We start from the raw sequence: 14,174 nt of genomic DNA, 5'->3' as shown, positions 1-14,174 counted from the left end.
CCTGTTGCAAAGTATAAATCAATTCGTTCTTTGTTGGCAATTGCGAACCAGCTTAATTTTGAGATACATCAAATGGATGTTTCTACAGCCTTTTTGAACGGTGAATTGGAAGAAGAAATTTACATGTCCCAGCCTGAAGGATACATAAAAAAGGGAGAAGAAAAACTCGTCTGTAAACTGAACAAGAGCATTTATGGATTGAAACAGTCATCACGATGTTGGTACATCACCATCGACCAATTTTGAAAGGTTCAGAATATCTACAATCAAAATCAGACCCTTGCCTGTATATAAAGCGAGAGGAGATGATATTATGGTTATTGCCTTATACGTTGACGACATAATTCTAGCCAGTAATAATTTCAAAATATTGCAAAGAGAAAAGGAAGCATTAAGAAAACGTTTTGAAATGAAGGATCTTGGAGAAATAAGTTGTTGTCTTGGAATTCAAGTTGAACGAGACAGAGAAAGAAAAAGAATGAAATTACATCAATCGAAATATCTTACTAATTTATTGGCAAAGTTCGGTATGGATCAGTGTAAACCGGTTGCAACACCTGTTAATCAAGGAGCAAAGTTGCTACCCAATCAAGAAGAGCCAGTTGAAACTACTAAGTATCAAGCGTTGATTGGAGGATTGACATATGCAGTTACTGGAACAAGACCTGACCTTGCACAAGCACTGGGAATGGTAAATCAATTTTGTTCGAAACCCGGAAAAGAACACTGGATAGCTGCAAAACGTATATTGCGATACGTCAAAGGAACAATTGATTACGGAATCGTATATGATGGAAAGAAAGAAGTTGATATAGACTTAAAAGGTTATGTTGATGCAGATTGGGGAAGTAATCCAAATGGAAGGAAATCGCAATCAGGATATCTGTTTACGTTATGCGGAGGAGTAATCAGTTGGGTTAGTAAAAAGCAAAGTGTCGTAGCACTTTCATCAACGGAGGCAGAATATGTTGCTGCATCTTTGGCTTCTCAAGAAGCAATGTGGCTACGTGCACTGCTTTCAGACTTAAGTGTTTTTTTTAAAGAAAACCCACTCCGATTAAAGAAGATAATCAAGGAGCTATAGCATTATCCAAAAATCCAAAGTATCATCCTGGAACCAAGCATATCGATATCAAATGTCATTACATCCGTGATAGAGTATCTAATAAAGAAATACGTCTTGACTATTGTCCTACAGATGAAATGCTAGCAGATTTGTTGACCAAACCATTAGAGAAGACGAAATTTTAAAGTATGAGAGAACTCATGAAAGTTAGAAGAACTCTTTAAATGTTTAATTGATTAGTTACAGTTCATATTTTTCGAGAGGGAGTGTTAAAGATTATACTGCATCACTATACGAAAAATAGAACGCAAGTTCGTATTCACATATAAAGTTCAGTTTATTTAGTCACGTGATATTTTTGTATATATAAACTATTGACATTCCTCTGAGTTTCCAGTTACGATTATAGTTTTGTATTGAATCTTCTTATTTAATTAGCCCACTACATTAAATAAATGTTTGCTCAAACCGAACAATTTTGCTAAAGATTAACAGTTAAGTTAGATATTTGGTACTACAAGTGACAGTTCATAGATATAGAAAAGCTCAGACTTCAAACCATGCAAGTTTATTGTAACCCTTTACCTATGTCCACATCAGTGCCAGCACGTTCACCTTTTGAGAAAAAACTCAAAATTTTTTTCTGCCAAAGATTAAGCAAAAATTATCAGAGTGAAAATTTGCAGTTAAGGACAGGTTAATGCTATAAATGTTTATTAGGCATTTCACTTGACTATTATCTTCTGTAAGTATATGCAAGGTGTGCTATATAGCAATCACTAGTAGCATTGTACTTGCAAATACAAACAGAATGTAACCAACATGTCTTTAATTATATAATTACATGAATGTTAAAATTGGTTCATGTGTCATGCTTACTGGTATGATAAATATCTTTCATATGATCAAAGCTTCTTTAAATGTAAATCTGAAATAATTTAGTTTAGAAATTATAATGATCATCAGAAAAATTACCTAGTGATCATAAAAATACTTTGCTATTTGCCAAATTTCAAGGTTTATCTGCATACATAGGAGGACATTTTTACTTTATAGAAAATGCTTTTCATACATCAATAGCCCTTTGGAATTTATGGCAAATAATCTGGTATGAGCCGTAGATTAACACACCTTTACATCTCTACATGAGGTGTTCAGTTAGAAAAGGGGACAATATGTGACATGGGACAACATTTCATGTATGTGAAATACTCAGGTTTAATACCATTCCAGTCAAATTGTCAAAAAAAAGCTTCATGGATCAGAAGACTCAAAATCACAGGTTACAGTAAACAGCTTCTCATGTAATCAATGTTAGTTTTCTCAAATCTTAAACAATATGTAGTATAACTGTCCAATGATTGAATGATCAATGATCATAAACTGAAAAGCCCCAAACATTTGTTTATGATAAAGTAAATAATAGTATGGCGCCTTATGGCTACAGATTTTTGTCGATTGAAATATATTTGCAGGAATGTAGGATTTCGCTGCCATAAAACGGTCACGATTCCCCAAGCACTAAAGAAATCATAGCTAAAAGTCCTTCGGCAGCAACAATTTTAGAAGCATTAATCTGCTTACCATACGCCATATTAACATAAATCTCATCACACACTCGCATAAATTGACTTTGATATATTACATTCATGCATACACTTCAGTTTCCTTTACTTACGATTTTGGATGTAAATTTCTGCTGATAAAACTCAAAACAATGTTGGCTTGCTTTTAACATCAATGACTGAAATGTCGCTCGCGAGATCGTCTTTGCCAAGCATTTACAATTCATCCATAAATTTTTCGCCATCTTGAAAAAGTCCACAGTTTGGACAGCAGCATTCATCTCAATATATGAATTTGTAAAAGATTTCCATTAATTCCATCTGATTGTAGTTTAGTTTCTATCATGCTTATAAAATTTACTGTGAAACGATCAAACATTCAATTCAGACAGTGAGCTTGACTATGTTAGTTCAGTTGGCTATCAGTCGAAATCCGTCAAACCAATCACAATGAAACAAAAATTCAAATGAACCAATTGTAAGATAGCAATTGGACTCCCTTATACGTCCGGCCACCCCTATTGTCAGTCGAGACCATTTCAGACTGTCCACTGATCTGGCCATTGACCAATAAAATAAGCGTTTTTGGCGTTCATAGACTCCTTTATCCGTCGAACCAGTCTAGCCACCCCGCTTATCAGTCGGTTATTCCGGGTCAATTAAAATTCAACTGATCTGGTTACCAACGAGATATTCATTGGATTAGTCATTAGTTTTCAATAATAAATAAAGCTGGATTTTTATCACGAAGTAAATGCGATAATCAAGTAAGAAAAATTAATGATTTTTAATTAATATGAATATGTAATTTTTGAATTTCAAACATCAGTCGCGCGACGAATTTGACATACTCTAGATCCGCCCCTGAACAAATACTATGGAGAATGGTAAAAGTAATAAGTTAGTATTTCTTAAAAGAACTGCTTTAAGTAAAGAGCACTAAACCAATAGTTCTAAAAGAACGTTTTTGAAACTATACGACACGATGCATTTCGGCCGACTACTCTTCAGGTGTCAACGTCTTCTAAATACACTGCTCAATATTTCTAAAATAATTAATGAATATTGAATAAAATAATATCATAAGATATCGTTCGTGTGGTCAGTTGACAATAGTAATTTGACTTTTACATTAAAAAGTAATTTAGAATTTATAAACATTACCTTGAGAACTAAATAGCTATCTTGAACACTCGGAGTTTTTTAATTTACTTAGCTACCGTCGGAAATCCTCCTATCATATTTACGGAAGGCAGTATCAAAGCAATTTTTACAAAAAAACACCATGATATTTTTTCATAGTACATTTTTATTGCACATAATCTTCGTGCATTAATTTCTAAGTAGCAGAAAGCCTAAATAACAATTAATAAGGAAAATTATTTTTCAAAGCAAACACGTTTCGACAAAATGAAAATGTCATGGTTATTGCAGTTTGGTTAGTATTAAGAATGGGATCTTTATTAAATTACATTTATTAAATTATTCCTATTAATTATGATAATAAGAGGGTTTTATAGCCAGTGATAAATTTGAACATTTAGGTCTGGATTAATATCATTGATGCGAAGAGCTTCTTTGATTTCCAAAAAAAATTAAGTGATCAGTGTCGATGATTGTAATAGAAAACACTGAAAATTTATTTTTAAAAATTAATGGTGCATTTAACAGGCCACATGTTGAACAAAATTTGTTGTTTAAAATTTCACCGCCTTCTCTTATCTTTACTTTGTTTACTAAATGATTGCTTCAGATTTTTGAGCCCGTTAATTTGAAACAAAAGAAAATGAGGATTTTTCATCATTTTTATTTTGAATGCATTTAGCAGATGCAAATTGCGATGTTTTAAACGGGCCTTGAATTATTACATTAACAAATCAAATTCATGTCATGCAACATTAGCTACATAACCTACCACCTTTTCTTGAAAAAAAAAACCAGCTTGAAAATAATATTTGTGTTTTAAATTTGTAGATTTAAAAAATGGATTTTAAACCTATTTTCCAACACTGGAGATAAAGTCCTTGTTTTCTTGGAGTAAAATATCATGAGGTCAGCTTGCACGGAGTCAAAGAATTTTTCTCAAGAAGTGAGGATTGATAAAGTTTCTTTTACGCCTATTGATTCAAACGCATTGTTTGAATTTCTTTCTGAATGTGAACACATAACACGTCTTTCTTTTCGTAATCGCTCGTTTCCTGATAATCATAGTTGTCTTCCAATGAAAAATTATTTCTTAAATAAGCGAGCAAAAAATTTGGAAAGTTTAACCTTTTTTTCAAGTGCTTTCGACAATTATTTTGGGAAGCATCTAAGTGAAGGTTTGAAAAGTGAGAATTGTAAACTTACTACGTTGGTAATAAGAGACGGCAATATAGGTGATGAAGGCGCTGAATATCTTAGTGAAGCATTGAAAAGTGCGAATTGTAAACTTACTAAGTTGGAAATGACTGATAACAACATTGGTGATGAAGGTGTTAAATATCTTAGTGAAGCATTGAAAAGTAAGAATTGTATACTTACTGCATTGCATCTTTATTATAATAAAATAGGTGATGGAGGTGCTAAGTATCTCAGTGAAGCATTGAAAAGGGAGAATTTTAATCTTACTAAGTTGGTAATGAGTGGCAACAACATGGGTGATGAAGGTCCTAAATATCTTAGTGAAGCATTGAAAAGTAAGAATTGTAATCTTACTAAGTTGGCAATGAGTGGCAGCAATGTAGGTGATGAAAGTGCTAAATATCTTAGTGAGGCATTGAAAAGTTGGAATTGCAGACTTATTGAATTGCATTTCGATAATAGCCATATAGGTAATGAACGTGCTAAGTATCTTAGTGAAGAATTGAAAAGGGAGAATTTTAATCTTACTAAGTTGGTAATGAGTGGCGGCAATATGGGTGATGAAGGTCCTAAATATCTTAGTGAAGCATTGAAAAGTGAGAATTGTAGACTTACAGAATTGTATCTTGATCATAGCAAAATAGGTGATGAAAGTGCTAAATATCTTAGTGATGCATTGAAAAGTGTAAATTGTAAACTTACTAAGTTGGTAATGGGGGCAGCAATATGGGTGATGAAGGTCCTAAATTTCTCAGTAAAGCATTGAAAAGTGAGAATTGTAATCTTAATAATTTGGTAATGAGTGGCAGCACAATAGGTGATGAAAGTGCTAAATATCTTAGTGAGGCATTGAAAAGTGAGAAGTGTAAACTTACTAAGTTGGTAATGAGAGGCAGCAATACGGGTGATGAAGGTCCTAAATATCTTAGTGAAGCATTGAAAAGTGGGAATTGTAAACTTACTAAATTGGTAATGAGAGGCGGCAATATGGGTAATGAAAGTCCTAAATATCTTAGTGAAGCATTGAAAAGTGAGAATTGTAAACTTACTAAATTAGAACTTGAAAGCAACCAAATAGGTCATAAAGGTGTTAAACATCTTAGTGAAGCTTTGAAAAGTGAGAATTGTAGACTTACAGAATTTTGTCTTAATGGTAAAAATATAGGTGATGAAGGTTTCAAATATCTTAGTTAAGCCTTGGAAAAGGAGAAGTTTGAACTTATTTAACTATACTTTGACTCGGATTGGAGCTCGGACTCTTAATGCATATGTATAACCATTCCACTTTCTGATTTAAAGTTTATTATTTAAACTTTCATATGTTTTATGAGAAAAGTAAGTGAAAAATTTATACATCTTGGGACTTTCCTTTCATATAAACGTTCCTTGATTTAAAAACAATTTTGAAATATGTCTAATTAGCTATATGTTTACTCAGCTATATACTAATTCATTGTTTAGAGTAAAAGTATACTTTGATTTGTAAATATATATTATTAATTTATGTTTTTTTAATATTGTTCAATTAGTTAATTGTTTTCTTAAAAATACAACATTTGCTGTGAACAGTAAAAAGTGTAACAAACAAAGATAAACCTCAACGATTTTCTCATTGAATATTTTATGAAATCTAAATAATAAACATGAACAAACGAATGTATTGAGTAAAAAATCTTTCTGAATTAAAATTTTTGTAAACAAATTCCACTATAAATCATACAAACGCAAATTTGTGATATAAAAAGTATTTGAAAAGTGGAAAGTTTAAGACATAACCTGTTTTAAGTTCACTATTGTACTAAAATATAGTTTTTATACATTTCTACATAAGTGTGACCTACAATAAATTTTTTCTACAAAAGTATTTCTCTTTAATTTATGTTTATTGCATGTACGTATTATATGAAAAACAAAATATCCAAAGTGTTTTAATTATTTATTATCAGGCTTGGGTTTGTCAAGATTTGCTGATATTTTCTCATCTTTTTGAAATTTAATTTGATGCTTGGTCATCTCTTTCTGTAAAAGGAAAATATCAATTATTAAAATACATAGAAACAAGATTTTCAAGTCATGTTTCTAACCACTTTTCAAGTCAAGTATGTCAAAAGGAATCTTTTAGAAGACAGTCATCCAAGGAATGATATAGAAAGATTTTGTTCTGTATCCCTTGCTCTTCACATTTCACTTTGTACTTGTCCACTTGCATTTGCAAGTGATCCATTTCTTTTTTTCAAGTTATATATTCTGTGGTCTGTTTCAATTTTCACAGACAGAGCGTTCCCTTAAACAACGAAATAGTTTAGGACATCAAAAAAATTTTGTAAACCAAAACAGAATCAACAAATTCAACTTCCTAAAAATAATTGATAAGCATACTGATCGTTTATAATCCTATTGATTCTCTATAGCTGTAGAAGGATGCGAAGACCAGCAGCATCCTATACATCAGTATTGCCACTGAAAAGAAAAGATTTTTACTAAGCAGAGACGTATAGGAAGCCAATTACATGTTATAGCCCACGACTAGCGGGGGGTGTTAGACGAGTTGAAGTAACATCTAGGGGCCTTTTACTACCTTACAGTCAATAACAAGTGAGCGCCTACTAGTTTCTAGAGGCATCCAAACACATTTTAGGCCTACCACTATCGGGACTATTTTAAGGGTTAAGCAATCAGAAGTGAAAGATTATATAAGCTGGAAAATCTATAACCATGTGAGTATTTTTTGGTTGAGCTGTAAATAATATAGTCTTTCATGAGGGGCAAAGCTCTCTCAATGGTATTGAATTAGCATACCTTGTAAGGGAGTGATCTGTGTGATAATAAACTAGGTCAAATGGTTTCCATACTTGTATGCCACATCTAATGGAAATGAAACACAGACAACAATAGCATCAAAGACCTATGTATCAAAAAAGACAAAAATTATCAACCGCATTGACGTACTGAAATGTAGCTGTCTCTGAACAAAATAGACTTGGTTAAGTAGATTTTTTGTAGCAAATGGAGTTTGTGACGAAAAAATTGCACGTCAAAAGCTTAGAGCTTCTGGTTGAGGTTGATGGGTTCAGATATTCGAAGACTTTAATGATTGCAAATATTTTTCCAACCAAAGCTAACCTCAATGATGAAAAATCTAAAAATAACTATACTTGCATAATGGAGAATTTCAATAGCTTCGTGATGATGGGAACTGTAGAAAACGATCAAAGATGACTTGCTTTCATTACGTTTATCTGTCAGGCACATTTATCCCAATGAAGGTAAGCAATGTTGCTAGTGTTGCTTAAAAACACTTGAGAAAATCTGCCTGCCAGCAAAACATGAACACAACAAGTCATCTATACGATAAATAAATGTCAAGAAAAATAGAGTTGAAAACATGTTTCCTATACTCGCATCTTCTAAGTATTTGAATGTCCATAAGTAGCTGAACAAATACAATCAGGAAGTCTAACAGGACAAAAACAATAATGAATATCTGAAAACTGTGGACATGAAGCAAGGCTCGCAACCTCATACGGTTTTCAACAGCTCGCACATTCTCGTCAGGAATAACAACAGGCATTATGACTCACAATACGAACATTTTTTAACATTGGAAAGAATAAAAAAAAGTTTGTTTTAAAGCATGGAAATTTAGATCACTGTACCGAGCGATATTAACCGAGTAAAATAAATGAAGTAAATGCACAATACATATTTTATCTAGCTGTGAGACTTCCAGTTTAAACAATTGTTCCTTTAAGCATTCTATGGCCACCTTTTTCCTTTAATTTTTCCTAAAAAAAACAGTTGTTTTAAATCCTTCATGACGGCATCAAACTTCTCAACTCCAACACTAATGCAAAGAAGTACAAGTTTTATCATCTTGTAGGACACATGATACATTACACAAAATATCTTCGTCCCATTTGCATAATTCTCATAAGGTGAGTTTAATGTTGAGAATATTAAAGTTTACTGGTTTCTTTGGCGTCGTATTTTAAAGACACATATTTTGCAAGTGTTACTGAATCGCTTCCTTTAGCTTCACGTTTAAGTTCCTTTAGTTTAACATTCCCATTCTTAAAGTAAATGGTTTTTGAGCCCGGGAGTATCGTTACATGATTGTAAATGTAGATCATCCAGATTGGTACAGTCCTGACAAGGACTGTTTTTGTTGTTGTTGACTGACGTTTCGACAACCTTAGCGGTAGTTATCTTCAGAGTCAAATGAGGATTAAACGTCAGTGTAGCCATATTTGTTATCTGGTTCTTACGTCATTTTATTGTGTGTACAGGAAATGTGTGGGTGTCAATTGTGGACTATCAATTGTGGGTGTCAATTGTGTACAGGAAATGTTATACCAACTTGGAACAAACCCCCCTGAACAGATCACAGCAGTTACCGGCACCTTACAAACGACTTATTCACATCAAAAACAAACGATTAGCTAAAAACATTACACTTCACACTAATTCACAATGACAACACACAATTGACACCCACACATTTCCTGTACTCACAATACAACGACGTAAGAACCAGATAACAAATACGGCTAACCTGACGTTTACTTCTCATTTGATTGTGAAGATCACTACCGCTAAGGTTGTCGAAACGTCAGTCAACAACAACAAGAACAATCCTTCTCAGGACTATACCAACCTGGACGATGTACATTTGCAAACATGAACGGATCGCTACACAAGACAGAACAAACAAAAAGATTTAAAGTAAATTGCAATCATACTTAACGCACGATCATAACTATAATTAACTGTCCTGGCATTTTACTTTTCACAACCATAAAATTTCACAATCTTAACAGAAATTTTATCATGCAGTCCATATTCACAACAATACACCTGATGGTTACATAAGATGGCGACAGCAATGCTTGCGCGATTATAACCCAAGACTCTTGCTGCAACACTATTTTCTAACTCAAGTTTATTCAGGTGTTCTTGTAAGGTCATTGATGCATTGTAGTACGAAAGACCTTGGCAATGAGGCCTTCCATTAGATCTGAGAGATGTTTGTTTAATGATGTTGTCTGAGGAAGAGCACAGACTATGAGTTAGATTCAGTCAATAGATATTTTAAAGTCAATTTAGGGAAAGTTGAATGTAAATCGACAACAAATATTTGAAGCAATAGTTTTAAACTTCTCAACTCACAGTCAGCCTATCAAACAGGTCATCTCCATCAGTTTTCCCTTTAACTAGAATTATTGGATGCAGATTTTCATGTATTGTTCATTACTTTGCTGTATGAAAGCTCTTGGCATTTGGTACTTGTCAGAAGGACTTAAATAGACCGATTAGCTAACATTCAATTTATAGATCACATGTGACATAGCGCATTCATCAATTGGTTGCAAATTTCAACCATTCGCTACAGAAAAAAAACAAAGAAGAAATCTGAAGTTGTTGTTAAACAAGAAGATGGTGTAGACAAGAAGAAACAGAAGACGTCCAAGACAAGTAAAGAGACGACGAAGAAAGAAAAGAAACTGTAAAAACGGTATAACCATGTTTAAGACTATCTTTTGTAGTAAGGATTGATACTCATTCGTGTTTCCAATATAGGAGAAAAAAGAAAAGAAGGCTGAGGAAGTTTGGAAATAGTAAGTCAAAGTTTCCAAAATGCGTGAGAATCCTGAAGACGACTCTTACCTCTTTATCTCATTATAAACGCGGGTAAAATGGTGGTTTCAAAATGGCCTTTAGCCGAAGTATTGGAGATAGCGTTCCTGTTAATATTACAGTTCACTGCTCTCACCTCAACTCGTGTTTTTGTGCTGCAGGTGAAGGAGGAAAAACATCCGGAAGGTATAAAATGGCTCACACTAGAACACAAGGGGCCATAATTTCCACCGGAGTATGAACTTCTTCCTGATGATGTCAACTTTCACTACGACGGTAAGAGTTTATGATCATATTTTTATAACATAGTATTCATACTTATAATAAATATTTAACTTGAAAATTAATAAATTCATTTTATAGCATTCGTTTATTTTCGGCTGTTATTCTTTAGGTGTGAAAATAGAACTTTCTCCCAAAAGTGAAGAGGTTAGAATATATTTTTGCTATATTACCTTAAAGAGTGTAGTTGCCATGGTAAATGGCGACTATAAGTCGAGTTACTCAGTAGTTAAAAATTGTTTCTAAGGTCATGCTTTTCGGATTTTTTCGGCTGTTTTATGAGACCCTGTGTATCAGGAGTAGAAATAAAATGAACTAAACAAACTTCGCATTCTTTTCTCATATCAGAAAGTAATACTGTTGAATTCCTGATGCATCTTAAGTATGGATTTAGAAGAGAGTTGTGTACTCCTCAAGTACAGCTCTGTTAGCAATTATTTATGCACAAAATACCAATTTACCAAACAATTAGGCAAAAGCAATACTGGTTAGTGTTCAATGGAGCACACGTTCAAAAATATCCCTACGATAATGAAAATGTAACATAATTGGACAAAAATCTCTTGAATGCTACGGCAACAAGTAGCCATTGAAATCCAAACTAGAGTTCAGTTCAGTTTAACTTCAGCAGTAAGAAAGTACAGACTTCAAAATCTTTGTCATTAGCCATGGCAGTTCGACAAATGTCTGGTTGCTCCAGCTTAATTACACGACTTAATGTTCTTGGTCATTGCGTATCTTTACCATCAACCATGGCTTATGAATCAACTATCCCCAAAGATTTTGTAGAGGGAAAGCATATCACCCTTGTGTATGACAATATCGATTTCCAAGAAGATGCTACAAAACAAACACATGTGACAAATGGTACGTCAGTCATATTACCAGTCTAAATTAGAACAGTTTCAAATTATGCAAAACTTTTTTATTTTAGAAGTTTTTTGATAATCTGACATGTTCTTCTTTAAAACAGGTATCATCATCCAAAAAGTTGTGCCGGAAACGTTTCACAAGCTTGAATGCCCTACAAAAAAATGCCAAGTACCAATTAAGAAAAACCAACGTACAGTAGTAGCACCTCTAGTAGCAATTGAATCCTAAGTATTGCTACATAGAAAACTCCTACATTTGATGGATCTACCCAAGACAAGTCAGTTATGCATCCTTTTGAGAGCAATGACTTCCCTCTCAAGTGTCAAAAACTGAACCTTGCTTACTGCATGATAAAATATTTTACCACTGATGAAGACAACCCCTGGCCAGCATGGTCCGGATTCAACACTATACTGCAAAAAAATACCATATGTAATGTGTCAAGAGTTGGTTATCTTCCAATAGTGGATGCCTCCCCTACAGAATACTCAACTCTAAATGAAGTGCTAAAGTCTGCCATAAGAGTAATTGAAAAATTACGTTTGCAACAAGCTGTCCTTGTATTTGTTGAAGCAGCTTATGCCAAAATACAACATATTAGGTGGAAAGAACAGCTTTTTTATGACCGATTTGTTGTTAGACTAAGAAAGTTTCATGCCAGCATCAACTACCTTTCTGATATATGAAAACTCTTTGAAGATGTTGGTTTGAAGGTAATTGCCTAGATTTTCTTAGAAACTCGCTATTTTCAAGCGAGCAAGTATTTCTTTACGATAAAATTTTACAATTTAGAAGGTATTTTGTTTAACAGCAGGAGGCCATGCTTGTCATAGTTAACATTGGGTTTCCAAGTCGCATCATTGTACTCAATTTCCTTGTAGGATGTGCTCATTCAATCTGGAATTATCAGCGTTGGATCAACAAGCGGTGTCATGTCTGGATAGCACAACAACCGATCAATTATGTGTCATAAATTGGTGTATGAAGCCTTGCAACGTCGTCGATTCGACGCATACTTGGATTCAATCGATAATCAGCAAAAAGAGAGTGTTTTAACATCCTTTCAAAATGAGGCTGATTGTTTTGCAAACGGCACGCTCATCGACTGTATCGAAAGTCAGCAAATGGAGCAACTCGCGAACAACTATGAGCAGTTTGTTGAGAAATCATCCATGAAGTCTAAAACCTTAGCATTGTGGAGCATGTACATAAAAATGACTGGTATGTACTATATACCAGCTTCTCCTTCGTGCAAACCTTAGATCATACATTTACGTGCTGTGCAAATGCAGGACATTTTCCCCTAAAATAATTTAAAACTTGCATTGGTTTTGATGTTTGGAGAGCACACGTTGTACTATGCAGAAAGTTGTTGGCTTCTTTAATAAAAGGCCTTATGCAGTTTGCTACTATTACAAGATTGCTTATGCAGTAATACTGTATGTATACAAAAGACTATTATTATTATACAAAAGACTTGTCATGCAGCATGTGACCCTCACATTTTTTTCACATTTTGCTGGCCTCACTTTAATGTTTTTTAATGTTTTTTAAACATTTTTAGAAATCCTGCTGCTCTTCATTCGGGCAACTCGAGAAGTCGATTTGAACCTTCATTTAGCGTCGTTCAGATGTATGTTGCCATGGTTTTTTATTTGCGGTCGTATAAACTATGCTAGATACCGGACTGCTTATTGGCTGGAAATGGCAGCATTGCAAAATACACACCCTGGTTGGTATAATCTAGTTAAATTTGTGCATCGTAACTAACAGCTACAAATAAAAGAATGGGTTCATTCTAATTCAAATTTATTAGGCTCATTTAGCAGTTTCATGCACACAACAATATGGAGAGTCAAATCTCATAAAATAATAAAAATGGTTGCACATACTTTTAATTTACGCGCGGTTTCATATTTCTGCCAATCTTTCTCTCCCTAAATTATCAAAACTCATACTTTCAAAAAACATCATTCTGCTCATCACAAATCAACTATCACATAATAATTACCTTGATTCTTGATGTTGGATTTAACATGACGTACTTGTAACTTCCCTGGATATTCTCGATCCAACATGCTAACCACGTAACCTAATAAATGGATGAGAAATCTCATATTGTGAAAACTATTACCAAGATTCAAAGTAGATCCAAATACATACAACAACAACACTGCATGTAAATCAATGTCTACACATATCCATCAATGTTCATATTCAATGAACATAATTTTAAGAAAATGTACACAGTCATCAACAACTATCACACCTTATTATCATGCTGAACTGCTTTTTATCTTTGCTTGTTAGGAGAATCGGGAACTTTAGCATCTCTACGTAAAAAGAGACGTGACGGCGTTAGTTTTACTGTATAGAAAGATTTGAATAGTTGTTTTCGAAATACAAATTTT

The sequence above is a fragment of the Xenia sp. Carnegie-2017 genome, unplaced genomic scaffold (assembly GCF_021976095.1).
Source record: "Xenia sp. Carnegie-2017 unplaced genomic scaffold, XeniaSp_v1 HiC_scaffold_16, whole genome shotgun sequence".
Classification (NCBI taxonomy): domain Eukaryota; kingdom Metazoa; phylum Cnidaria; class Anthozoa; order Malacalcyonacea; family Xeniidae; genus Xenia; species Xenia sp. Carnegie-2017.
Note: the sequence above shows the minus strand (reverse complement) of the source record.